At 47.2% G+C, this 27,258-nt stretch overlaps 1 long non-coding RNA gene across 1 annotated transcript in view; it reads right to left on the bottom strand.

Moving 5' to 3' along the window:
- Positions 1 to 26,603, bottom strand: part of LOC121015114 (uncharacterized) — a 37,158-nt gene extending 10,555 nt beyond the window's left edge. Inside the window, exons 1-3 of the long non-coding RNA XR_005783627.1 lie at positions 26,478 to 26,603; positions 14,215 to 14,361; positions 13,740 to 13,884 (exon numbers count right to left, since the gene is read on the bottom strand). This is a non-coding gene — a long non-coding RNA (uncharacterized LOC121015114). The remainder of the gene's footprint in view (positions 1 to 13,739; positions 13,885 to 14,214; positions 14,362 to 26,477) is intronic.
- Between the last annotated feature and the right edge of the window lie 655 nt (positions 26,604 to 27,258).

Genomic DNA, 27,258 nt, shown 5'->3' with positions numbered 1-27,258 from the left:
ACAGGGAAAACACTGTATTAGAGACACAACATCTAATGATCCAAGCTTAGGGAAAGGAAGCTGTGTTAGTTTCCCGGAGATGCCTCAATAAAACACCTTAGGATGCATTGCTGAAGACCACAGAAATGTAATCTCTCACAGTTCTAGAAGCTCTGAGTCCCAATTCCAGGTGTCTACAGAGCCACGTGCCCTCCTAAGGCTCTAGGGAAGGATCCTTCCGTTGCCTTTCTAGCTTCTGGTGGTTGCAAGCAATCCTCCACACCCATAGGCTTATAGCAGCATTAACACCAATCTCCAAGATCAGATAGTGTTGTCTTGTGTGTCTGTGTCTGTGTCCAAACTTCTCTCTTCTTATAAAGACACCATCACTGCATTAGAGCCTACCCCGATCTAGCATAAACTTGATTACATTTGCAAAGACCCAATTATAATTCAGGTCACATCCATAAGTAGGGGGGATTAGGGCTTGAACACATCTTTTTGGAGGATGCAATTCAACCTATGACCAGAAAAAAAAAACCTGCAGGCTTTTGGCCTTTGCTCTTTGTAACAAGAGGAGAAATAGAATCATTTTTACTAAAGTCAAGATGCTACAAAGTTTTTCTAAAAAAAAGTTTTAAAGTTATATGAAATAGATTTGCATTATAATTTTAAAATATATCCTAGGGGCGCCTGGGTGGCTCAGTCAGTTGGGTGTCTGACTTTGGCTCAGGTCATGATCTCGCGGTCCGTGAGTTCGAGCCCCGCGTTGGGCTCTGTGCTGACAGCTCAGAGCCTGGAGCCTGCTTCGGATTCTGTGTCTCCCTCTCTCTCTTCCTGTCCCCTGCGTGTGCACTCTCTCTCTCTCTCTCTCTCAAAAATAAACATTAAAAATAAATATATATATATATCTTAAAAATTAAAAGATATAAAAATCTGAAAATGTTACTAGCATGATTTGATTTATTTTGAGCTTTTAACATGTGAGTCAAACACACTAATAGGACTCATGGACAATTATAGAGACAGGAGCAGTGTATGCTAGCAGCTGGGTGGGTAAAAGGAAAGCGGAAATGAAAACAATTCTTTGGGACTCCAAAGATTCAATAGATGCTTTTAGCACGTCCAGAGAGGTGCTCAGCCATTTCCAACATTTAAGATTCCCATTGCAGAAACATGGCACATAGAGTCAGAAAACCGAGACTAGGAGCACCTGGGGGGCTCAGCTGGTTAAGCATCCAACTCTGGATTTCGGCTCAGGTCACAATCTTGTGATTTGTTAGTTTAAGCCCTGCATCAGGCTCTGTGCTGGCAGTGTGGAGTCTGCTTGGGATTCCTTCTCTCTCTCTCTGCCCCTCCCCAGCTCACTCTAAGTAAACAAACAAAACTTAGAAAAAAGAAAAGAAAAAGGAAATCGAGAGTATATACCTACTTGCAATCCAGTAACCCATCCCCGTGTGAAGCATACGAAATGCAGAAATCTAACACCAGGCACAGATGCCCAGCCCAGACTTGTGCTCTCCATTAGCAAGGGCAGCACTCCACACCGATTCAAAAAGAACTGCCATCGGTGTTATGCTTTTACACAATCATCTCTTTCTGTGAAACCAAATTGCTCTATCACCTTTCAATTCGGGTCATCATAGCCAAATGTTTTCCGAAAGCAATTTGCAGCATTTTGCTTCCCAGGACCACACCCTGCCTGGACGGTACAATCATCATCTTCTCATGGAGCTAAAAGGGTAAGGATTAGCCCCAGGATGCTAGAATCTTGAACAAACGGATTTATAGCCACTCTCACATTGCAGAGACATGCTAGCACTCCAGCTAATACGTACAAATCACCACAAATACAGAGGGCAACAGGATTGTCAGAGGGTGAAACTTGGGTGATATTAAGTCACTCCATCTTCGGCTTTTCCCAAAGTCACCCTCACCATCCACTGCTCTCCACCAAGGCAGGACTCAAGAACCAATCAGCAGTCACTTTTTCTGCCATCCGTCTGGGCTCGTGCAAAATAGTTCCAATCCAGGCTGTACCCAACTGAGAGCAGGTCGACACTTCGGAGATCACCCGGTCTCGGGCAGAAAATACTCAGGACCCGTGAGCCAAGCCTCCCAAGTACGGGTAATCACCTTGACTGGTCAGGTGCAGGGGAGATTTCCCGGGCTGTCACGTGCAGGACATGGCAAGATCCCTCTGTCCTGCTGCGTTTCCTTTGTCAGTTGCAACCAGCATTTGAGACTCTCAATGTTGGACAGTCACTGCTTGCTTTCTGCCAGATCCTCTTTCCAAAAGCCCTGACTGGGCTCTGCATGGCCCAAGACACACTGTGTGCCTGCTTTTCCCACTTGGCTGATGGACCCCTCCCCCCAGACCCTAACTCAGCATCTGATGTACAGCATCAAATGCCCAGAGGTTTTGCTCAATGAAAAAATACTTCTCCAGGCAACAGTACCTAAGGCCTAAGTATAAATTCATCCTACAGAGTTGATGTCACAAGCTACTCGGGGAGTGAGGTGTGATGTGGGTGTGTTTGTTTCCATAGGGACAGCAGGAAGAATGGAGATTAGAAGGAGGGATCTATTTAGGAAACGTATAGGTTTGTCTGCAGCTCCCAATCAACAACAGGGCAGAATGAAAAGGTGGGCTACGGGTGGCTGGCCATGAAGGGCCGGTCACGGCTCTGGGGGCCTGGAAAGGTGGGCAGGAACTTCAAGGTGAAGACGGTGAGGAGCCTGGAGACAAGCATTTCTGTTCACTGCTCCTCTTAGCAGGTGAGGCTGGCTCCAGCCTGAAGGAATCTAAAGCACACCAGGCTCTGTGTCACCTAAGGTTTACCTGTCACAGGCTAATTACCAACAGTGAGGACAACCTCCTCTCACACTGGTCTGGCTTTGTATTTTCTTCACCCTTTCCCGCCATGGCTGCGACCTTACTCCAGGTTGCCCTGGTGGCCTCTCTGGCGACCAGCCCTGACCTGCCTGATTCTTTCTCCCTGCTCTCCCTGCATGACAGCAGGGACTCAGCTGGTGGTCCAAGTAGGTGCCTCTTTCCCATGTTGCGTCATAACTCGCATGAGGGACTTGCACACACTCAGAGGTGCCACGCAGTGAAAGAAGTTTGAGATGCAGGCCCTTCCCTGGTCCAGGATTCTTCTGAGACTCGGGGAGGGTCCCTGGTACTCTTGCATTTGTCCCTATGGAAGGTTCTTCCCGTGGGTGCACACCTACACCTACACACGCATATGCGTAGACTTCTATTCTGTAAACTCCGGCCCGTGCACCCAGACCCATCCCTGTCCTCACATAGAGCTCTGCACATCACTGTCCTTCTCAGACTAGCTATGCTGTCGGGCAGCCTGACCTGGCCTGGAAAACCCCATTCCCCAAATCCCATCCTGTAGGGTCTTCCCAGGCCCCTCCACCAACAAAGGCCCTCCATGTCTCCCCATCTGTTTATCGCAGATAAACTGGTCTCTGATCTCTCCGAGCGTTTCTTGACCAGAATCTGGGGTTGTGCAGATAAGAGCTTTGTCTCTGCCTTGGCTTGCTTCTTTGTTTTCTCTAAGATTTCCTCTTTCTAGTCATTCTCGCGCCCCCCCCGCGCGCGGCGGGGAATACAGTTCTCTCCTGCTTTTAAAAGCACATGTCATGGTACAAAACAGAATTCTATTTGGTGGGGAATCTCCTAGCACTGTTGAAGTCTTAATGTAGAACTAGGCAGCAGAATTCAAGGTCAGTCTGATAAGGTGGATTCTGAGCATTTTTACCTTCCTTTGAAATAACTTGAATTTGGGGCACCTGGGTGGCTCAGTCAGTTAAGCGTCCGGCTTCGGCTCAGGTCGTGATCTCGCGGTTCATGAGTTCGAGCCCCACATCGGGCTCTGTGCTGACAGCTCAGAGCCTGGAGCCTGCTTCGGATTCTGTCTCTCCCTCTCCGTCTGCCCCTCCCCTGCTCATGTTCTGTCTGTCTCTCAAAAATAAACAAACATTAAAAAAATTTTAAAAAAAGAAATAACTTGAATTAAATTCCGGATTACTAGTTAACTTGTTATTCAGTTACTTCATCTTCACTTGGGCATTTCTCCCTGCCCTTAGGTGGTGTCAGGGAAGCAGCCTGTATGACCTCCTCTCATAGAAGCCTTCTTTAAGCTCATCAAAGGAGCGGGCTCTTTCCTGCCCCAGGACATTTAAACTCACTTTTCCCTCAGCACTCTTACCTTAACTCCAGAGCTGGCCAACTTCTTCTCACCCTTCATAACCCAGTATCATTTTTTAAGAGATATTCCCTGACTATCTCAAGGAAGTCCATTGTCATTCTTTCTTTGCTTGGTTTGTTCCCATATCATAATATGCAAATATATATGAATAGATATATTTTTAACCTTTTATTTTCCTGGCCTTCCTTCAAACTACAAGCTCCATGAAGGTCAGGGCCACGCCCATATTTTTCTGCATTCTACTCACAGCAGGAAGTGTGGTCTGAGGAAGGATTGTCATTGCCATGACAACTGGCCAAATCACCTTACTTGCCTTGGATTTTCTCACAGTCCTGACAAAAGAGACATAGAACGTTGTCCCAGGCCCCTGGGAGGGCTCTTCCTAGTTGGGCAGGAATGAGGGACCTTTGTTATTAACATCCTCTCCTTCAGAGTTCAGGAGTTTTCCTTTGAGGTGTTACTGGTAATAATGTGGCTTCTCCAGGGCCTCTACCTTCTCCCTGCCCAAGATTTCCCCAACAGGCTGGCTCTCCTGTGCTCGCTTACTGACTCAGAAAGGGTGGACCAAGGGCAATGGACACCACATGGGACTGACTGGTCTTGCCAAGTTTCACCTAGGGCTCCCCTCCACTTGGGACAACAGAGTTTCAAGAGACAAAGGCATTATTTACATAGCTCTCCCCCAGAGCAGAGGGGGCAGTGGTCCGTTTCAACACCAGGGACAGCTCCCCTGGGCCTGAGGGAGGCAGGGGCCTTCTCCTCTGTTACAGCTTTGGGCCACTCTCCCTCTGTACTAACTTCAGACATTCAGAGAGCCATTAGAAGGGTATGTTGGGCTCAAGGTCAGGCTTCACCCCGTCACCTAGCTCAGAGACTTTACTTTGGAATCTAGTATCTCAGACCTACACCCAGCTGTACTGGGAATGTGGCAGGGGTAGGAGTGGGGAGTATGTTCAGAATCCCAGCTCCTTCCATCAGGAATTTACTGTCTGGTCAAGTCTGAGTTAGTCTTGGCAAAATACTAATTTGGAAGTTATCGATTCTGGTTGCCTTTTCCTTCTGTTAATTCCTACAGAATAGAATGTTTATATGGACGACAGCTTCGAAGATCTTAGAAGTTGGAGCTTGTCCCTATGATTAATGGGAACAAAGTTGGGTCTTCAAATGGATTGGGAATTTCTAGGGCTCTAGTCTTCCACTAATCCTTGAAGGATATGGACATCCTTAGAGACCTGGAGTCCAAATAAGCCTCCAAAACATGTTCCCCAAAACATTCACCCTGGAGCAGACGCGACATGTGTAGTGGTGCTGAGGCCGGCACAACTCTGCAGCCAAAGTGCCTGGAGACGTGTGTGGAGATGGCTCAGAGGCCGGCCACCCATAGTAGCTGGCAGGGAAAACCACCAGCAAAGGTTCACAGCTGATGCAGAATGAATTGCTTCTGGGGAGTTTTGCATGGCAGTCAGGATAGCACAGCCCAAGGGAATTGGCAGATCAGTGACAGCAGGTTAGTTCCGAAAGTGACTGCAAAAGAGGCCTTGGGGTGGGGCTCCTGGGGGCTCAGTCAGGTGAGCATCCAACTCTTGATTTCGGCTCAGGTTGTGATCTCACAGTTCATGGCTTCAAGCCCCGCATTGGGCTCTGCATTGGTAGTGTGGAGCCGGCTTGGGATTCTGTCTCTCTCCCTCCTTCTCTGTCCCTGTCCTGGTTGTACATTCTGTCTTTCTCTCTCAAAAACAAATAGATAAGCTTTAAAAAAAAAAAAAGGCCTTTTGGGACGTTGACATTGTACTGTGCTGTACTGGTATTGTTGATACCCCCACTGACTGAGAAGATACATAATGACAAAAAGATGCTATGAGTTCAATGCCTTTAAGTGGATTTATATCTAATTAGATACAGAAGCATCCACACATATTTTCAAAGGAGAATGCATATATTTATCTAAGAGATTCTTCACCCAGTCTACATTCAGCCTCTGATGGACATACGGGTGCCTGGACCCTTCGGAATGTCTGAGCACCATCCAGGCATCCTAGTCCTCACATTCTAACCATCAGATACAATGTCAAAGGGACTAGCCCTTCAGGCATGACACAGACAGGCATCAACAGGGTTTGCTCAGTGGGGTGACAAACCCAGGATGCCCTCGGGAATCAGAACCTTGGTCAGTAGTCCCAGGTGGGGAGAGGAGCAGAGCAAGGGTCAGCTCCAGGGAGGAGGACTAGCACAAGCCACACATGGTTGGGGCGCCTGGGTGGCTCTGTCGGTCAAGAATCCAACTCTTGATTTTGGCTCAGGTCCTGATCTCAGAGTTCATTAGATCAAGCCCTGCATTGGGTTCTGTGCCGACAGCACAGAGCCTGCTTGGGATTCTCTGTCTCCTCCTGTCTCTGGACCGTTTTGCCCGCCCCCCCAAAACAAATAAGCATTTTTTAAAAAGCCACATATGGTATAAAGAAGTCCATCCAGCAGGCTAGGGCTCAAAGCAGGATTCTGCCTTGTAGAGGCTGTTAGAGGTCAGAGTGCTAGAACAAGGCAGGCACAGGGCGGATGGAGCAGCACAGGGCATGGTGAAACGCGATACTCTAAAGGCACATAGGAGGTGGGCACAAACCCCTAGGGCTGGTTGACTGCAAAGGGCACTAGCGGGCATGGAAACTTAACAGACGTGGCACAGCCATGTACATGTGGAGTCTGCAGGGCATTCAGTTTAATTCTCAGAGCTGCAGGGGGCGGACAGGGCTGAGATTGCCTACATCTTTCTATTGTCGGGATTGATTCGGGACCTGGGGCCAGACTGAGCCCGCCAGTGGGGGCGTCAGAACATTCTGTGAGAGGAACTGAAGGCAGCAGCCTGGGAGACGGACAGAACAGCGCAGCCCGCGTGGAACCACTGCACCCAGCCAGGGAACCCACCAGCACACACTCCCCAAGATTATCAGGACTCTAGCACGTTATTTAGGAAAGAACGACAGAGAGACCTGGAATAATTCCCGAGCCTCCCCTCTTTTTGCACTCTTCCTGCATAATTGCATTCAGTGGGAAAACATGAATACTTAGGGCCTTGCTTCCAAAACAGAAAATAAGAGTGGAACAGTTTTATGGGCAGAATCTTTGTGGGTTCCCTTGATTCAGATCCTTATTGTAATTCAGGAGCCAAAAGCTCTTCTACACCGCCCCCACAACTCAGGCTGAAGCTACCTCTCCAGACTGGAAGAAAGAGCTCCTAGAAACAGCAACACCCCCCCCCCCCCAATCCCAGCCCTACAGAAACAGTTCCACATCCTTTGTCTCTGCATCAAAAACAGGATGATTAATGTCGATGGTGCTGATGCTTAAAAAGGGATCTCTGAGACCCAGGGATGTTATCTAACTGCAAGTGTCTCAAAAAATGCCTTCCACAAACCTCAAAGCACTCTTCATCAAATACACCCAAGGGAGCAGCCGCGAAAGGCCAGGACAATAAATTGAGAATGGATAGTGTTCAGAATAGTAAAAAGTTCCAGGAATGGCCAAAAGTCGAAACAATGCCTCGGACAGGGGAGGGCGTTCTGCCCTGAGACTCACATTCACGGATGGTAATAAATAAAAACTTCAGAGAGAAGGAAAAATCGTGAGCCAGGAACAGGGCAAGCACATGCCTGCTTGGGACCCTCATTATGACTCTGATTGGTGTCACATGCTTCCAACCTTGCCTGAACAGGATGGCATTTTGGCAAGAGAGGACTGTAGTTCATTCAAGAGGAAATGGTCAGGTGCAGCCTAATCTTCTTTCTGTTCTGTGCCAGCTCAGGTCGTTCTGAGGAAGTAGGATCCTTACCCAGACTGAGCTCTCCCCATGGCCCACCCAATAAGGAAGTCACCTTGCAGAGCCCGGATTCAGGCACAGCCTCTACAGACGAGATGGGGTAGCCTTCTAAAGCGCAAAGCCATTCAAATCCAGGACAGAGTTTCCACAGAAGGAATCATGGCCAGTCCTCTTCTGACTTTATCACCGCCCCCCCCACCCCCACCTTGCCCACACAGGTGAAGTTCAAAATTTACAGTTCATTCCCCAAGTCACCAGGCTCAAGTACACAATGATGAGAACAGCACTAGGAGCTGGTCACCTACTGCCTGCCAAATGTGGGCTCTCTGCCACATGCTATTTAAATAAAAGTCACTGACGAATGGTTGCTGGTGTAGGAGATTCCTCTGGTGCCCACCCAGCCCCTCCACTCGTCCCCGATCAACATCTCTCCTGTGGAGCCCAAGCGACACATGACAAATCAACCCCATAGGTAGATGCTAAGGGGTCTAAATGAATCATAGTGAGTTCATTCTCCCTGCCAGAGATTTGGCCCAGGAATGCACACGACTTCATGGCTTTCCTCCAGCATCTGTTGAGGGGTGGGCGTGTGGCCTCAGTTGGTCAATCGGCCTTGAAGGGAAGGACTTCTGATCCATGCTTTCTCCCTGCCTCCCTCTGTCTCTCCTCTTCTGGGTGTGAACAGGGAAACACAGGGTCCCTGCTGCTGCTGCTGCTGCTGCTGCTGCTAGTAGTTACCAAGATCCCAAGAGGGAAGCCATTCTCTGAACAAAGCTGATGCAGAGATTGGACAGGTATGCAATCACTGAGAAGTGGAGCCCGAGCCCTAATCGTACTACATCTGGGGCCCACCTCAGATTTCTTGATATGAGAGATGACAAATGCCCTTATTTCTTAATTAAGCCACTCCAATGTTCTGTTACTTATAGCCAGAAGTACCTTCATGGATATACCTGGAAGTAAAGCTCTTTATCTCTCTCTCTCTCTCTCTCTCTCTCTCTCCATTATTTCCTTTTCCTCCCTAAGGAGGCCACTCTGCAGCTTTTCTTGCTGTGTGAACTTAGGCAAATCTTTCAACCTCCCCGCTCTTCAGTGTCTTCATCTTTTTTTTTTTTTTTTTAATTTGAGAGAGAGAGAGAGAAGAATTCCAAGCATCCTCCATGCCCAGCACAGAGCCCGACACGGGGCTCGATGCCATGACGCTGGGATCATGACCAGAGCGGAAATCAAGAGTTGGACACTGAACTGACTGGGCCACCCAGCCACCCCCAGTGTCTTCATATTTAATGGAGGAGTTGGACTAGAATGACTTGTAAGAAGCCTTCAAACTGTAACATTTGTGGTTCAAAGATTAAATGGTATAATGCTTCTACTAAAAAGACAAGTGTCATATTCAGTAGGTAAACCACTGAGATTAGTTCAAACTAGTTCAAGCTTGAGGCACAGAGTTGCCAAGGCAATAAAAAAAAGAAGGTTTGAGAAGACACGAAGCAAACTCCCATACACAGCAGGCTTCAAGTCAATGAACACAGAAAATCAATGAGGCGAAAACCATGTACCCCTGAGAATGAATGAGGTGAAAATAAATTGACCACAAAATCGTATGTTCCCTTTTACACTCAGCCAAATAGATGCTCTTCCCAGTCACTCCGTTGTGCCTCTTGGCTCCCACTATGCAAAGATAAGGAAAAAGGACCCAATCCCTTATTCATGAGAAAATAGCAGAAGGCACCAGAATGACTGGAGAAAGAAGGAATGTTGTATGAGGCAAGAGGTTCTGAGAGTCCATCTTGCTGCCATTGTTTTCTCCTTCTACATTCTTATGGGCATTTTGTTCCTACTGAGTCTCCAGTGGACTGGATCAAAGACGGTCCAAAGACGGTCCAAAGAAGGACCAAAGATGGTCTCAGCTCAGAGTAGTTTTGCCCCCATAAAGGACTGTTCTGGTGCCCCTACAACAAGACAAGGATGCAGTGAAGGAATCAGGAGCACATGTGACTGTGTGGCAGACGATCTGGGGGAGAGAGCAAGAGAGTACTATACTTAAGGATGCAGGGAAAAACAAGGTCTTCTATGTCCCAGGTAGCGACGCCAGTGAGAGCATGGAGAGGTGCCTTAGGGACCCAGGTCAGGAAGGGAAGAGGGTGCTTACCTACACTCTCTGGGCTCCCAACTTTTAGCATCATCCTGGCATAAAAGGCAGTTCTACAAATAGTCATTGCATTGATGACCAAGGTGGGGAAAAACACATCTAAGTCAATGAAGATGCTTTATGGTACCAAGGTATCAGGGAAATTGGACAAAAGTAGGAGTTTCTGGGGATTCTGACTGGAAAAAAAAAATGGATAGAGACCCAGTGCAGCAGAAGAATATTTATATTAGCGGCTTTCACCCTTAATTGCACTTAGATCACTCAGAGAGATTAAAAATAAGTCATGAGGCTTAAGCCCCACCCCCAAGAAATTGTGATTTGGCTGGTCTGGAGCAGGGTTAAAGTTTGAGACCACTGGGCAGGGTTGCAGGGAGGGAAGCAGAGCTCTGATCAGCTCCAACTACTGGTTCTCTGAATCCACTGTGTGTGGTAAGTTTCATGGTAGGAGCAGGTCTATGTTTTTATCTCTGCGCACCACCACCATCAGAACTGTCTTCCCAAAGCTCTCTCCTCTGTAACCCCAATGACTCTCCATTATCAGCAGGTTAAAAATCCTGGAACAAGTTCATGGCTTTCTTTTTTTTTTATTTTTATTTTTTAAGTTTATTTTGAGAGCGCGAGTGAGTGGAGGAGGGCAGAGAGGGTGGGAGTGAGAGAGAATCGCAGGCAGGCTCTTTGCTGTCAGCATGGAACCCAATGTGGGGCTCAAACCCACAAACTGTGAGATCATGACCTGAGCGGAAATCAAGAGTAGATGCTTAGCTGACTGAACCAAGTTCATGGCTTTCTTGTGCCTTCCTTTCTTGTGATTCATCAAGAGCGGTGTCATTGTCACATTTAGACATGGATACCGAGGGATTTCTGAACTCTAAATAAAGATTTTTTAAAAAATCTTCAGAGAAGAGAGTTATGAGCCCTCGCTTCAAAGGAAGAGTCAAGAAACAGACCAACATAAAAATTTCTCTCTTGGTGGACACATTTGTAGGAAACTCTGGTTAAAGATCATTAAATTCTTGACTGACAGTCCACTGAGGGGGAAGCTAATCTCCCAGAGGCAGGCTCTCTTTAAGCTCATTAAAGTTTATTTTAAAATTACTTAAGCATTTTATCAGGAATATTAATTTCTTCCCAGAAGGAAGTAGGAAAATACATCATGCAAAGAGTTCCATCCAGACCAGGTCTGGGACAATTTTTCCTTTCTAATGAAAATCTTACAACTCTCTCAGAAACTAAAGCAACTCTCTTTGCTTTAATTTCTTTTAAAGCAAATAAAATCATTCTGGAACTATCTCATAGTCAACCCTAACATCAGAAGACAACGAACGATGTCTTCAGACTTTTCCAGAAGAAAGCTGTCTGATCCAAGATCTCCATACCCAACAAGTTATTCATATGTAAGAGCAAATTAAAAATATTTTTTGCTATGCAAGGATTCTAAATGTATCCCACTTTGTTCTTTCTGGAAAACTCACTCAAGGAGGTACTCTAGCACAACAAAAATGAGACTGCAGCAAAAATTTCTAGAAAGAGGGAAGCAAACTATCAAAGTTATGGTAAGGAATGGACACAGGTGACGATAATGTTATTGTAAAATGTAAAACACATGCTAAGAGAGACGTCTCACGAAACAGAAGAAGCACATGAGAAAAGGCAGCCCTACTCTCCTGCTCTGGGACATCCACGTCCCCCTTCTCGTTTTGCAGTATGGCGCGAGATGGTAAATGGCCCAGGAGTCTTCTGCCTGGGGGGCTGAATGTTTTTACACACTCACCTTAGCTTAAGCCAAAAATACCCCTTCCCTCCAGCGGCACCAAAGACTGAGATGTTCTCAACTCATTCCTAACCAGGAACAACCCTAAAACGACCTTCAGTAAATAAAGCAAGAGATTATAGCCAGGATGGAACTAGGAAATCGACCAGCATTTTGGAGTTGTGCCCTCTAATCTCGAAGCACAAAGTCCGACTCCTCCAAAAGAGCCTTCCATGAAGGGGCTAAAAGGAGAAATTGCCTGACACATTGCAGGCAATCCATGCATTTTTTTGAGGGGGGGGAAGGAACTAAATATTAACAACCAGCTTAGCTGATTGGCCTCCCCACTTACTTTGGTAAGTCATGTGCAGCTACGCTAAGTAACTGTGCGGATTCTCATCCAGCTGATTTGTTAGAGGTCAAATCACAGAATCCCACCTCCCGCCCCCCACCTTTTAGCAAGACTGCTTTATGCCTTACCTTCTGCTTGGAACAGAGAAGGCTGGGTGAGGAGGGCCAGGTGGGATGTGGTGGGGGGGGGGGGGTGCCCTGCAGCCACTCCCTACTGCCCACAGCCTACACTCCTCAGTGCTACCCTCTTTCTAGCCCAAGGGAACTCGAAACTTAGAGGATTTTCACTGGAGTGTAGCAATAGTTGGAAATTGCCAACTTCTGTCTGCTCATACCACCCCTAGACACCGCAAATGTTAAGCTAACACCTCATTCCTTACACACACCCTCGCCCACCTCCTCTCTCTCCCACCCACCCAGAGACAGCAGCTTGCTCCAACATGCCGAATAGCCAAAGGCGACATTGGCAGAAGCCGCCAGCGACCTGAGCTCCTGCGGCTCCCAGCAGCCCACACTCATTCAGGGTTTCAGTAGGTGCACTAGAAAGCCAGAGCCCCCGCTCTGAGCCCAGCCCTGCTTTCGACTATTCTCTCCCGCTCGGTGCCCTTATCTGCGAAACGACAAGGTACACACAGTGCCTGGCGCCAAATGTTGCTCCCCTGCCAGGATGAGTCATCAAAAGGTCTGCAGGAGCCCGAAGCCGCTGTCCCGTCAGGTCTGAATCTGTATTTTCAGAAAATTCAAACATCTGCCTGGAGCTTTCTCTTTCGCACGTCTGTGTCTACCCTTCTCCAGATAAGGTCTCTCCTTAAACACCCAGTGGCTTGGCCTGGCTTCCCCGGGGCGCAGTGAGAACTCAAAAGGAAACCAGGAAGAGCGCATCGCTGGCCTCGCCTGGACCCGGGGGAGCGCTGCGAGGGCGGCGGGGGGGGCGGCGGCAGGTGCCCCAGATCCGGCCGCGCCCCCGCGCTGCGCGCACCTGGGGAATCTTCGAAGGAACGGGAGGAAGGAGCGAGGCTGCATCAGCGCATTCTCAGCGCCCCCCACCCCCGCACCCCGCTTTCACCGCCAGGGCCATAGTCCCCTCTTTGTGCCCCAGGGCGGGCACCCAGTCCTGCATAATGACCCTCCCTTTTCCAGGTCCAGCGACTCTGCTCGGAGACCTCCCCCGTGTGCACGAGGCGGCTACGGAGGGTGGGGTGGGGCGCAGACCCCAGCGAGTCCCCCACCCCCACCCCCACCCCCAGCCACAGCCCCGGGCCGCTCTCCCACACTCTCCTGACCTGAAGGGCTCCTGGGGCCCAGGGGGCCTGTCGCCTGCCACCGGACCCCTTCCAGGAAAACGCTTTGGGCTCCTTGAAAGGGAAAGTGGCTGTACTGAAAACAAAACAAAACAAAACAAAAAACACCGAATCCAGGCTAAGAGGTCCCCGGGAAAGGATTCCAGTCAGCTGCTCTTTCAAACTTACTTACTGCTCAGGATGCCAAGAATTGGCCAAAATTCCAGGGGTAGGGGTGGAACAGGGGAGCTGGGATTGAACTTCGTGCCCCGAGATGACTGCAGGTCTGTAATGTTCTATAGGGCGCTGCAGGGTAGGATGTAGAAGAAGGGCCTGTTCTGTACGAGAGAAGGGGAAGGACGTTCCGAGGAGGGTGAGAAAAGCAGCCAAGTCAGTAAAAAATGATAAATTGTCGCTGGACGCCACACTCTGCCAGGGAATGTTCTAAACTGCTCAAATGTAATGTTATCACTTAATCTCGGGGCAATTCTAGGAGTCTGAGGTAGACAAAGCCGTTCTACCCATTTTGCAGATGAGGACACGGAACCACAGCGCTACTAACCCAACCTGCCACTGAATGGAGGTGGGACCTGGGAGGGGCTCCCCTGGGTCCTGCTCCTTTTCCGGCTTGTAAAACCAGGCTAGGTGGCAGGCCTTTGGGAACTTACCTGGTTTTAGGTAGATTCTAGCTCGGCTGTTTGGACCAAGTCGCTTAATCTCTGAGTCCCAGTTTCTTTCTCAGGAGTGAGGGTGATCACGGTTGACTTTTCAGGAATGCTGTGAAAATCAAACGCAATGACGTATTTGCACGCAGTCTGCAAAGGAGAAGACACCGAACATGAAATAATGTCATCCTGTCCTAGTCCATCCCTGAAGTGGGAGCCTTGAAAATAACTCATGAGCAGGGCACTCATGGAGACTCATTAGCCTTCAAAGAACATTCCCCTTCCGTTTCTGCTATTTGTTAGACATTGAAAAGCCCCTGTTCCAAGTAGGCCTCCTTACCCTTTACCAGAATTCTTCGTTTAGTATGTCGAATATAGGACTGAATTCAGGTTGCCTCCCACAGGTATTTCCTTGTAACTTAGAAACAAATTACTAGACATCATGTTGGTTCTATGGTTAATGTCCTGGGGGGTGGGGGGTGGGGGGGATAAGGTACAGTTTCTTTTTTCAGACGGCGAGGGGGGGGGGCGGTTGCTGAGCTTGGGAAACCATCAACCACCTCTTCACTCACTGCCTAGGCCATGCCTCCAGTGGAGGGCAGGGATGGTTCTCAGGCCCACCCCCTGCTTCTCAAATGCTGCGGGTGGAGGGGAGTGTCTGAGAAAATCAGGAAAACTCAGCGAGAGCCTCCAGGAGGGGAAAAAGGAACATGTAAGGTGCTGACAAGTGGCTGGTGGATTAGCTTGCTAGAGCTGACACAACAACGTACCAGAGACTTGAGTAGCTTAAGCAACAGCACTTTTTTAAAGGTGTATTTATTTATTTTTGAGGGGGAGGGAGGGGCAGAGAGAGAGAATCCCAAGCAGGTTCCTCGCTGTCAGCCCAGAGCCCAATGTGGGGCTTGATCTCACGAACCGTGAGATCATGACCTGAGCCGAAGTCGGACGCTCAACTGACTGAGCCACCCAGGCGCCTCTTGCCTGTTGCTCCTGTAACCAGGAAACTTAGAGCCAAACTTGGCACTAAGTCTTGATAGCAATGTGAAAATTTACGGCCTGTGTATCTCCATACCGTATTGGATTATGGTCTTCCAATCTTATCCATATTTTCCCGAGCCCTGATTCTATATTTATACCTTCTCTATCATGATATAATATATATTCTGGATGCACCCATTGTGGAACATGGTAAGGAATATAAATGAAGAAAATAAATTCTACAACCCTCTTAAGCAGCACCAATAATAACACCTGAGGAAGAGTTGCCTGTGCCTGGCTTTTCCATTTACCTGGGAAGACAGTGACTTATAGGAATTCAATGAGAATTAATGATATAGATGCTCTGGAGAACTTTAAGCTACTTCAGAAGCAGAGTTGGTCAATAAAGCCGCAACTGGCAAGGAAGTTAATATTCTGAAACCGAGTAACATTTGCCACTCCTGATGCCTCCTCCCAAACCTGCCCCTCTTCACCCCTCCCTCACCCCAGCCCCAGTGCTCTGCCACATGATTTTCACTCCGGTTTTCTGGGGGTTTGTTCCCCACCCCCACCCCGCAACTTACAAAATTGCCCCTTGGCATCCTAAATTCAAAATACACAGCTGGGAGCGCAGAACCCAAAGATCAGAGGCCATAGTGTTTATTATGATCATTCTTAGGTGCATTAATGAGTCTGCTTTTGTCTCCTTGTGGAGTGCCTGCACTTTCCTGAAGCAAGGTACTGCCGTCCAAATGTTTTCTATTAAGGTGGCGGGAGATCAGAGAGCACAAGGGCTGAGGCCACCTGAAGCTAAATTATCACTTAATATACACAGTGAGCAGCTGATGTCCAGAAGTCAGCGTCAAGCTTCTTGCTAACATCATGAGCGATGGCCATCTGTCCCCACAAAGCCAGGCAGCGTGACCTTCAGTCCCAGGCGTTGCTTGCGTGGCTCTTGCCCGTGCTGAAGGATGAGAGAAAGAGCTACTCCAGTCATTTTCTGTTATTAGCAATGACAAAACCCAAAGCTCTTGTCTCTGTTTTTATTACATATTTTCTCCTAAAAACAAAACAAACAAACAAACAAACAAAAAACATAGAGGAAGAATCAACCAGAACCTGGGTAGCAAGTTACAGCTTAGAGATGTGTGATTCTATTTTCTTGGAAGGAAGATGTACGCATATAATTAATATGCAATCAAAGAGCACACAGACTCATGCATTATACCAGAAATTCCTTCATGTTTTATTAATCTAAACTACATGAAAACATCTAGCCAGAACGAAAGGCACAGCTCAAAACCTCAGGCCACTAAATCTCTATTGACAAATAACAAGTCACTCTAAACTCCTTGACTCGTGTTGTTGGCATAAAGTAAACAATGACAGAGAAGGTGAGAACAAATCACTGCTAAGATATAACCTTGCCAGTGAGGGGGTTGTAATCTAGGTGGACTCGTTGAATCCTCATGTGAATTGAATGCATTCCCCCGTTTTTCTGCTGCATTCTTTTCTGTGTCTGTCATACAACGGACTGTTAGCATCATCAGAACAAAACGGGAGGGGACGGGGGGGGAAATAGTAAGTGCCTGCTTCTCAGTGGGAATCCATCATTTGACAGAGAGTAAAATAACCATGTCCAAGATCAACAAAACCAGACATTATAAAATGTTTCTTTAAGCCTGAGTGGTTCTCACAATATCAAGCAAATATGTACGCACTGTGTTATTTTTGGTAAAGAATTCCATTTTTCCATAACCTTTTACTTAGCTGTTGGGATTAAAAAATATATAAAGTTTAAAAACAAATGTTAAGTCATTTCCTAAGAACTTGTTTTAATAGATCATTTAAAGAAATGGGAAACACATAAGAGTTTCTGGTGGAACCCTTAGCATGAGTTAGGGCATAAGGACAAGACGATGGGCCATGACTCAAGCTGTAAGGATCATTTATTGTCGTCCTCACAAGACTGGAAGGATGGATGGCTTCGGGTAGACCAGCAGCTCAAAGGTACCCTCCAGGGCCCCACCTCCCCATTCTTGGGTCCTGCCATCATTTGTGCATAGGCTTTTCATTCTAGTATCTGTCTGCTCCCAATCTAAAGTTGGCCAACAAAGCTTGAGGTGTCATATTCTCTTGCTGGCATCCCAGCAACGAAGAAAGGGCAGAGGCACAGGTTTGATCTTTGCTGGGCTCCTTCTTTATTCAGGAAGGGCCGCCCTCTGTAGATGTCCCCCTGGATCTTATTGGCAAAACTGGATCTCTAGCCTTTCTGTAGGCCAATCACTAGTGAAAACAAAAATGGGCTTAACTCTGGCATGAGTCACTCCCAGAATAAATGTCTGCCTGATACGAAGGGGAAGATATAGGCAAATGGCGGTTGGGAGGGCAAGGAACACAGTCCACCCCAAGGGGCCAGGTCCCGGCCTCCTCCCCATTCTCCAAAAACTCTACCGTCCTATGCAGTGTCCTTGGGCCTTTCCAAGAGTAGCCCATGTAAAACAGCTGCCCACCAGATAGGATATAATATTCAAACTCTCTCCTTTCTGTATTTCCAGGTATTTTCCTACGGCTTTCCTTTCTGCCTTTGGTCCAGCCACATGACTTCCTTCTGGCACTCTTCCTCACATTTGCTGGGCCTCCACGCTTGCTGCCTCCTGTGTCAGAGCAAGCTTAGCCTTCTGCATCTATCGCCCCCCTTCTAGTTCACCAAGAATAATTTAAAAAAAAAATGCAGGTGTGTTAAAGCGGTGACTTCAGCCTCTGGGATCAGAGCAAGGCAGGGCCCCTCAGTGGCCATAGACATGAGGGCAGGGGGCAGGGCTGGGGTCTCCCCGAGGTCTCTTGTTACTGCCGCCTACAGTGTGTTACCCACTTGGCCATGAGCGCTTCTCGCTCATTTACCTTCTATGAGCATCTATTACATGTATTTGGTTGGAAAAAGAAATCTTCTTTGAAAGAAGGGTTCCTGTCAGACTGTCCAGTCCCAGGCTGTGGCTTGCTGTCCCTCCTCCCACCCGGGTGGGGCTCAGCTCCACACCAGGCTTCCAGATCAAGCCCCACCTAAGGAGGGGATGCACTCAATTATTGCCACTCCCACATTCTGTGGCTCTTACTGCTTGTCCAATCCTAATAGAGCATTATCAGAAAACTGTTGGTTTTCTGATAAAGAAAGAAAGAAGGAGAGGAAGGGAGGAAGAAAGAAAGGCATCTAGATCTGCTTGGATGGGTTGGTGGCAATGGTTTTCCCATCTTGAAGCCCAGAGTGTGGCTCTCTGTGAACGCTCTCTGCTTATCAGCCGCACCACAACCCAAGCTGGCCTTGCTGGGGCACGATGGGGGCAGAGAGCTGCACCCACTCTCCAAAACCCGGGTGTCACCACCTCCAATTTCCTCTTTATGCCCGTGCTACCGTTGAGGTGAGCTTGCAACACATAGAGAAAGCTTTTCTAAAGAGGCAAGAGAAAGGAAATAAGCAGAAATGATTGCAACTAGATGATTTAGCTTACTACAAATGTGGTCTAGTAATTGTCTTCTTGGGGTCTACTTCCAGCGTGCCTCTAGGTTCACCTTCTTATATCAGGTGGCTCAGTCAGTTAAGTCAATCTAACTCTTGACTTCGGCTCACATCATGATGTCTCGGTTCATGAGCTGGAGCTGCGCATCGGGCTCTGTACTGCCAGTGTGGAGCCTGCTTGGGATTCTCTCTCTCCTTCTCTCTTTGCCCCTCCATCTTCTCTCTCTCTCTCTCTCTCTCTCTCTCTCTCTCTCTCAAAATAAATACACTTTAAAAAATAAAAGGAGGCCAAATGCAACAGAATGACAAAATGGGGGCTCTCTCGAAGGCCAAAGGCTGACAGCAACACAAGACCCTAAAGACTCTCAACAGGGGGTGATTTTGCCCCCGAGGGACAGTTTGCAAAGTCTGGAGACATTTTTCGTTGTCACAACTTGGGTGATGCTACTGATACGTAATGAGCCAGGGAACAACTGAATAGCCTATATTACACAGGAGAGGCCCCCCAGAAAAGACTCATCTTGTCCAAGATGTCAACAGTGCTGTGATTAAGAAAACCTACCCTTGTCTTTGTGCTCCAGCCAACCTTGACAGGAAAAACGAGGCCATGGCCCTGGTTCTGCCACAGCGCCCAGCACTTACGTGGAGGCTTATAAAAGAGGTGAGGAGGGGCAAAAAAGACCATGTATTTTCTTCTTTTTTTAATGCTTATTTATTTTTGAGAGAGAGAGACAGAGCATCATTAAGGGAGGGGTACAGAGAGAAGGAGACACAGAATCCGAAGCAGGCTCCAGGCTCTGAGCCATCAGCCCAGAGCCCGACGCGGGGCTCGAACCACAATCCGTGAGATCATGACCTGAGCCGAAGTCGGACGCTCAACCGACTGAGCCACTCAGGTGCTCCTGTTTATTTATTTTTGAATAAATAAACAGGCACAAGCAGGGGAGGGGCAGAGAGAGAGGGAGACACATAATCTGAAGCAGGCTGTAGGTCCTGAGCTGTCATCACAGAGCCCGACACAGGGCTCAAACTCATGGACCGTGAGATCATGACCTGAGCTGAGGTTGGATGCCCAACTGACTGAGCCACCCAGGCACCTGAAGACTGTGTATTTTCTAATTGGCCATTATTGGTATCTCTGTGGCTCGTGGGAGGGGAAGGGAGTGCTTCCCCCTCACTTTAAGTCTGAGTAAAAGGAAACTCCAAGAAATCTACCCCACTAGCTTGACATAGTTCCTCTGGAATTTAGAAGAAATAAGACCAGGCATCTGGCTTTTCTGAAGTAAAAATCTAGACATAAAAATCTAGACATAAGAGGCTTTCTAGAGCTGGCAGAGCTAAGAGAAGAAGAGCTGTATTGGCACAAGCTATACCTCTACCAACAGCGGAAAAGGGCTGGCCTGGAATGGTCTTGAAGAAAGGGATGGGGCACTTGGGTGGCTCAATTGGTTAAGCCTCTGACTCAGTTTCAGCTCAGGTCATGATCTCAATGTTTGTGAGTTCAAGCCTGGCATCAGGCTCTGTGCTGACACTGTGGAGCCTGCTTGGGATTCTCTCCCTCTCCCTCTCTGTCTGCCCCACCCCTGCTCTCGCTCATGCTCTCTCTCTCTCCCTCAAAATAAATAAGTAAACTTAAAAAAAAAAAAAAGGCCCTATCTACAGGGATCCTGTGGAGGAACAGACACACCCCAGCACAGGGATGGACTGCTAGAACCCCAGGGGATATGACAGAGATAAAATGGGCACAACTCCCTGGGGGCTGAAGAGAACGCCACCATTCTTCTCTCCCCAAACAGAAAGTGAACGCACTAGAATATAGGCTCATGACAGTGCTTTCCGTAGGGATAGCCCAAATATTAACAATCTGACGATTGAGAATTAATGCCAGTCATCGAAAGAGAGTTTTGACCTGGATTCAGATCCTGGCTCTGTCACTTACTGGCAGAGCCTTGCCCCAGTGCTTCAAGATTTTTCATCTGTGAAGCAGGCTTGCAGATTCATAAGATAATGCCTTAGCACACAGTAAGATTTCAATAAATGGTAGCCTTCTGTGCGTGTGGGCGTGCCCTAAATTGGAACCCATTTAATTGCAACATGGGACCTTACTCTAATTCTGCCTGGACTTCTATTGTAGAAAAAAATTATGAGACTCTTTCTGCTTCTGTTGCCACACTAATGTCTGTGTCACAGTGCCTCGCAGGACTACATGTATCTGCTGGGATGCTTTCAGTTACAAGAACGGAAAACCAAACTCAATGTACCTTAAACTATAGAGCATTTATTATCTCACATAACAAGACTGTAAGTGGAATGGTTTTGGGTTAATTGGCAACCAAATCTATGTAATCAAGAGTCTTTCTTTCCATTCTCCTACTTTCAGTGTTGTGGCCTTTGTCCTCAGGCTTATTGCCTCAAAGCCTTAAGATGGCTGCTATACCTCCAAGCGTTTTATCCTTACACAGTAATGGAAAGAGGTAGGAAAATGAGGACATTCCCAACCCTTTCACAGAAAATTCCTACCCAAGAATCTTCCTTTCACATCTATTTGGCTAGAATTGTATCACATGCTCCTGTTTAATCAATCACTGGAGATAGGAACTGAGACCACTAGGAATAGCTTGGACCAATCGAGAATCACCCCAGGAGTGACTGGGATCTCCTCCCTGAGTACAAGGATAATGAACAATGAAGAGACAAACAATTGTGGTTGTTATCTTCAGGCTGAGACATTGTGAGGGCCCCATCAAATCTATTCCCCGTGCTTGGTAAATGAAAATCTAGCATAATGATATATACCAATGAAGTGGAAACACATGACCTTGGAGTTTCTACCAGCAAACTGGCCATTAGGAAAGTTAGTTTCCTTTGTCTTTTTTTTCGGGTAGCCCTTCTCCCTAAGTTTCTGTCTCCTTTGGGCATATATACATTTTTCTTAATGTACATTTTTTTAAATGACTTCATTGTTTTTATCAAAATGGTATATATACACTCCTTACTTTTTTTTAATGAGCAATACAGAAAGTACAAAGGAAGAAAAGCAACAAATTACCAAATGTCACTGCTGAGAACCAACTAATGTTAACAATGATGAGCGTAATTGCAGACCTCACTCTGCATGTGAAACAGATATGAAGAGAGACATAGAGAGAAAAAAATTAATAAGAATGGCATGCTCTGTATTCTCCTATTAATTAAAAATATTAGCTTTAATTTGACTTGATTTTTAATTGGCAGGAAAAATAAATTGACGTGAAACTAAGAAGTATCGTGGAATTTTGAGACACGTATTTCTTGGCCATAAGATATATTATTTTCTTAAAATATCTTAAGTTTCTTTTAAAAAAGAAACTACAATGCTCAAGAAGTTGTTTTTATTTTTTAAATATAGGTTTAGGGGCACCTGGGTGGCTCAGTTGATGAAGCGTCCAACTCTTGATTTTGGCTCAGGTCATGATCTCACAATTGTGGGATCAAGCCCTGAGTGACTCTGAGCTCCTCATGGAGATTGTTTAAGATTCTCTCTGTCTCTCTCTCTCTCTCTCTCTCTCTCTCTCTGCCCTTCTTCCCCGCTTGCTCTCACTCTCTCTTAAATTAATTGATTAATTAATTAATTAATTAATACAGGTTTAATTTTAGATAGTAAGGATCCATAGGTGAGGCCACTGGTCCCCTCCCATGTCTACTCCCAAATTTCTACTGGTGATATTATTTTTATCAAGTTTTGTGATATTTGCCCTCTTTTCAGTAACCATAATTCTGAGCCAGCTGCTTTGAACAAGATTCCCTTGCCTTCTTCCTTCTGGCCTTCTTGAAGCTAAGGGTCCAAAGGCAATTCCTTCCACCCAGACTTCATACTCTCTTCCTGGATCTCCAGCTGTGCAAATGGCGGCTTTGCTGATGTCCAGCCACAGAGGTCATTCCTCAGTCTAAACTTTTTCATACCATTCCTTTCTGTCAGACTAACCAGCTCCTATGCACTTTATCATTCACTTTATTTTTCAATCTTCTACTGCTTGTTTTGTATGTTTATGTATCATTTCTTCAAGTAAGTCAAAAGTTCCTTGTGGGCAGGAACCAAGTCTAATGGTTACACACACACACACACACACACACACACACACACATATTTGGCAGAGCACCAAGCTTTTAATATACACTCAATAGATAACTGCTCAGTGGAAACAGCCATGTGCAGAATAAAACAAAAGCAACAGACCCTCGTTAAAAGATCTAAAATGCAAAGATATACCTCTGTTTGCTAATCACAGTTAGGAAATGGCCACTAAGCTTCCTGACACTCTTTGGAAGAACAGACAAAAGCATGTCCGCTGGCATCTTGAAAGAAGATGATCCATCACAGGAAATAATAAAGATGATTAGATCACTTTCTGTATCACTCACATAAAAAAAACTAGAAATTTTAATGTTGAAAGTTACAGGTCAATTAAAAGATGGTATTTTTAATTTATTAAAATTCATATTCAGTCACCAATTTGACAAATATTACTGAACAGTTACTATGTTCGAGATTCTGGCATTCTTGAATTTGATGTGTATGGTCTCTGTCCTCAAGGAGAATAAGGGAGTGACAAAGACAGACATTAAGCAGAAAAAACTATTTTGATGGGAAATGTAAGAGAAGACTTATGGGACACCTGGGTGGCTCAGTTGGTTGAGCATCTGATTTCAGCTCAGGTCATGATCTCACAGTTTGTAAGTTTGAGTTCGAGCCCCAATTCGGACTCGTTGCTGTCAGCTTAGAGCCTGCTTCGGACCCTCTGTCCCTCTCTCTCTGCTCCTCCTGCTCCCTCCTTCTGTCTCTCAAAAATAAATAAACATTAAAAAATTGAAACAAAACAAAGCAAAACAAGAGAAGACTTTCAAGCTAATGGCGGCCAGGATGAGGGAACCCATCTGATCCAGGGGTCCAAAAAGGCTCTCCTAAGGGAGGGCCACTTAACCTAAAGACTGAAGAGGGAGAACACTTTCCCTTAATCTAATTAGAAAAAGCTCCACTAGAAGGATAGGTTGTTTTTTTTTTTAATTGTTTTTTAACGTTTATTTATTTTTGAGATAGGGGGAGACAGCATGAACGGGGGAGGTCAGAGAGAGAGGGAGACACAGAATCTGAAACAGGCTCCAGGCTCTGAGCTGTCAGCACAGAGCCTGACGCGGGGCTCAAACTCACGGACTGAGAGATCATGACCTGAGCCAAAGTCAGACGCTTAACCAACTGAGCCACCCAGGCGCCCCTAGAAGGATAGGTTTAAGGAAATCTTGGTATGCAGGTGTGCAGTTAAAGTTAATGCAGACAGAAGAAATGGCTTCTTTAAAACGTTCAGTGATGAATTAAGGAGAAGAGAAAATAACCAGAGGAGACAGGTCTTGTGGAGTATTTGTCAGAAGGCTTGAAGCTCTAATTATTAAAAAAAAATCAAGCTTGGGGCGCCTGGGTGGCGCAGTCGGTTAAGCGTCTGACTTCAGCCAGGTCACCATCTCGCGGTCCGGGAGTTCGAGCCCCGCCTCAGGCTCTGGGCTGATGGCCCGGAGCCTGGAGCCTGTTTCCGATTCTGTGTCTCCCTCTCTCTCTGCCCCTCCCCTGTTCATGCTCTGTCTCTCTCTGTCCCAAAAATAAATAAACTTTGAAAAAAAAAATTTTTTTTTAAAAATCAAGCTTGAGTATCTCCTTAATTGAAAAAATTAAGAAATCTCTCCATTCTTATGCTTCAATATCATTGGCTAGTTACCAGGCTTAAAATAGAGAGGGTCAGTTGCTTACAGTTAGCTCTGTACAGTAACTTTTCCCCATAAGCATCCTGAAGACTTTTTATGTCACTGCTTATTACATGAAAAGCCTTTATGGCTATATATATTTATAATGTGTCTGCAAAACAAACATCTTTACTCATAAAATAAGCATTCATGTATTAATCTAGTTTTTTTTTTTTTTTTAAATAAGAATTTACCTTTCATCTAAGACTTGGCCTCGGATATTAGGTATCTCTCATTATATATATTTTTCAATGTTTATTTATTTATTTTGAGAGACAGAAAGAGAGAGCGAGAGCAGGGGAGGGGCAGAAAGAGAGAGAGGGAGAGAGAGAATCCCAAGCGGGTTTCATGCTGCTAGCACAGAGCCTGATGTGGGGCTTGCTCTCACCAACCGTGAGATTATGAGCTGAGCCAAAATCAAGAATCAGATGCTCACTGGCCTGAGCCACCCAGGCACCCCAGTATCTCTCATGATATTAACTAGATACATTTCCAGCAGTGTGTGTGTGTGTGTGCGCGCGCGCGCGTGCACGAGCATGTGTTAGAGAGAGGATCCCTAAATCAAGGACTCTATGTGTCTTCCCCCCACTGATTTCTACCAGTGTAATAAAAATGCCAAGCTAAAGGAGCAAATAAATTTTAGAAGTAAAGGCTTCCTACATAGTTGTTGCAGAAATACCAACTATATGCCTTCTGGAACAAATGGTGTAGCTACTCACCATGGACTGTATCAGGTCCTTGTCGCCTCTGTTGCTCTGTTAGCCCCAGTCCGTCTCTCTCCAGCCCACTGCCACTCTGCTTTCAGTGGAACCCAGGGCTCTGTCACCTGCCATACAGTCAGTTCATCCATCTGGTAAATGCAGGTTCCCCACCCTGCCCTCAGAAATCCTAACTCAGTTGATGGGGGATGAAGCCTGGGAATATGAATTTTGGTCCCCTCCCTAAGTCACTCCAAAGAACGGGCAAACTGGGGAACCACTGCTAACACCCTCTTCAAGTACCCCTTCCTCTTGGAAGGCTTGCTAATCCTCTCAATTCCTCAGTATTCTCCCAAGCAATATATAAATATAAATATATCATAATATAATAAGATGTGATATATAAAGCAGGATCTCCACCATATTACTCTTCCTAGTGTTAGCACAAGGCTCAGAATACAGTAATCCCTCTCCATCTCTGTGGAATGAATCAATAAATGAAGGAATCAGGAAAAAATGGCTCAGTATCTTTGAAGATGGAAAGGTTAGCATGGGGTCTGGTCCTTGGGTCTTCAGTGGTGTCTGCTGAGACCCTCTGTGCTCAGCTTGGGGTGGGGAGGGGTAACAGGGAGGAAGGGGGGTGGTCCCTTCTTCTGGAAGCCCTGACTTCAGGCTTTACTGCCGTATTTTCTTTCCTCTTGAGCAGGAGTGGGGTTGCAAGATTTAAACTTCACCAGAAACGGATGTGTAAGTGCATGAAAGCTTGAGATTCCAGAGACGGAAACATATCAAATTTGAATGAAAGAGAAACACGTGTCATTTGGGGGAGAGCTCTGAGTCACTTGTAGAGGGTCCTACCATTACAGTTTATCCGCTGGCTTCCATTTTCTGAGAATTAACTGTGAAATGAGATGTGTGCGGACAGTCATCTACTGCAGTCTCCCAAAACCCTCACTATAATAGGAAGGCAGAGTGGTGGCATGCAGAAAAGACATAAAACAGAAATATATGTGCAAACAAGAGCATTAAACTATCCAAGAGCTAAATCGAGTCGGTCGCGCCTCAGCCGCGCTGCCGTCTGTGACCGGACTGAATAAACGGGAGGGAACAGTGGCCCCTTCCAAGCAAAATGTAAAAAGCAGCCGGAGGACGTAGCTGTTTAGGAATGCCTGCGTCGCGATTCTTATTTACCGCTGCGGAGCTTAAGCCCCGCTGCATACGCGCTTACAATATAAACAGGAAGGATTAGAGTGACCCCACGTCCCAAAAGACTGAAGCAGTCCGGGAAAAGCTCCGGTTACCTTGCATCCTGAGCAGCCTGCCCCTTGATGACAAATGTCCCAGATTCGGGCGTTCTTTTGTAGTTCATGGGAAAGCACGACTAATCCGTGCAAGCCCGCGCGCACACAGACCAGCTCCATTCAGCAGCGTCGCACAAAGCGCTGGCTGGCTCCCCGCGTGGGGCCCGGGCGCCTGTTCCTCGCCCGGCTAGGGCCCCCTGCCCCCGGCCCCCCGCCCCCAGCCTCCAGCCCCAAGCCCCCGATCCCAGGCCCCTGGCTCCCAGCCCCTGGTCCCAGGCCCCAGCCTCCAGCAACCCCCCACCCCCCCCAGCCTACCGGCCCCAGCCTCCAGCTCCCAGTCTGGCCTCCAGTCCCCGGCCCCCAGCCTCCAGCTCTCAGCCCCCACCATCCCCTCCCATCCCGGGCCCACAGCCTCCAGCCTCCAGCTCCAGATCCCCCCTCCAGTCCCAGGTCCTGGCCTCCGGCCTCCAGCCCCCAGCCCCTGATCCCGGCCCCTGGTTCTGGGCCCCAGCCTCCAGTCCCCAGTCCTGGCCCCTGACCCCCAGACCCCCAGCCCCTGGTCCTGGGTCCCAGTCTCCAGCCCCCCGCCCCAGGTTCCCAACCCAGGACTCTCAGCTCCCCGCATTCCCAGCCCTGGCCCCAGCCGGGCCCCTGGCTCCAGCCTCCTGGCTGGGCCTCACTCAACTATGCCTCCACATGTGGGAGCCGCCCCTCGCCCAGAATTTGCAGAAGGGGAAAAGCAAGATCAGGCCAGCTGACCTTTTTCTTCAAACCAGTTCTT

Source organism: Herpailurus yagouaroundi, unplaced genomic scaffold (assembly GCF_014898765.1).
Source record: "Herpailurus yagouaroundi ecotype Mexico unplaced genomic scaffold, PumYag 205, whole genome shotgun sequence".
In the NCBI taxonomy this organism is placed as follows: domain Eukaryota; kingdom Metazoa; phylum Chordata; class Mammalia; order Carnivora; family Felidae; genus Herpailurus; species Herpailurus yagouaroundi.
Note: the sequence above shows the minus strand (reverse complement) of the source record. Positions and strands in the feature narration are given on the sequence as shown.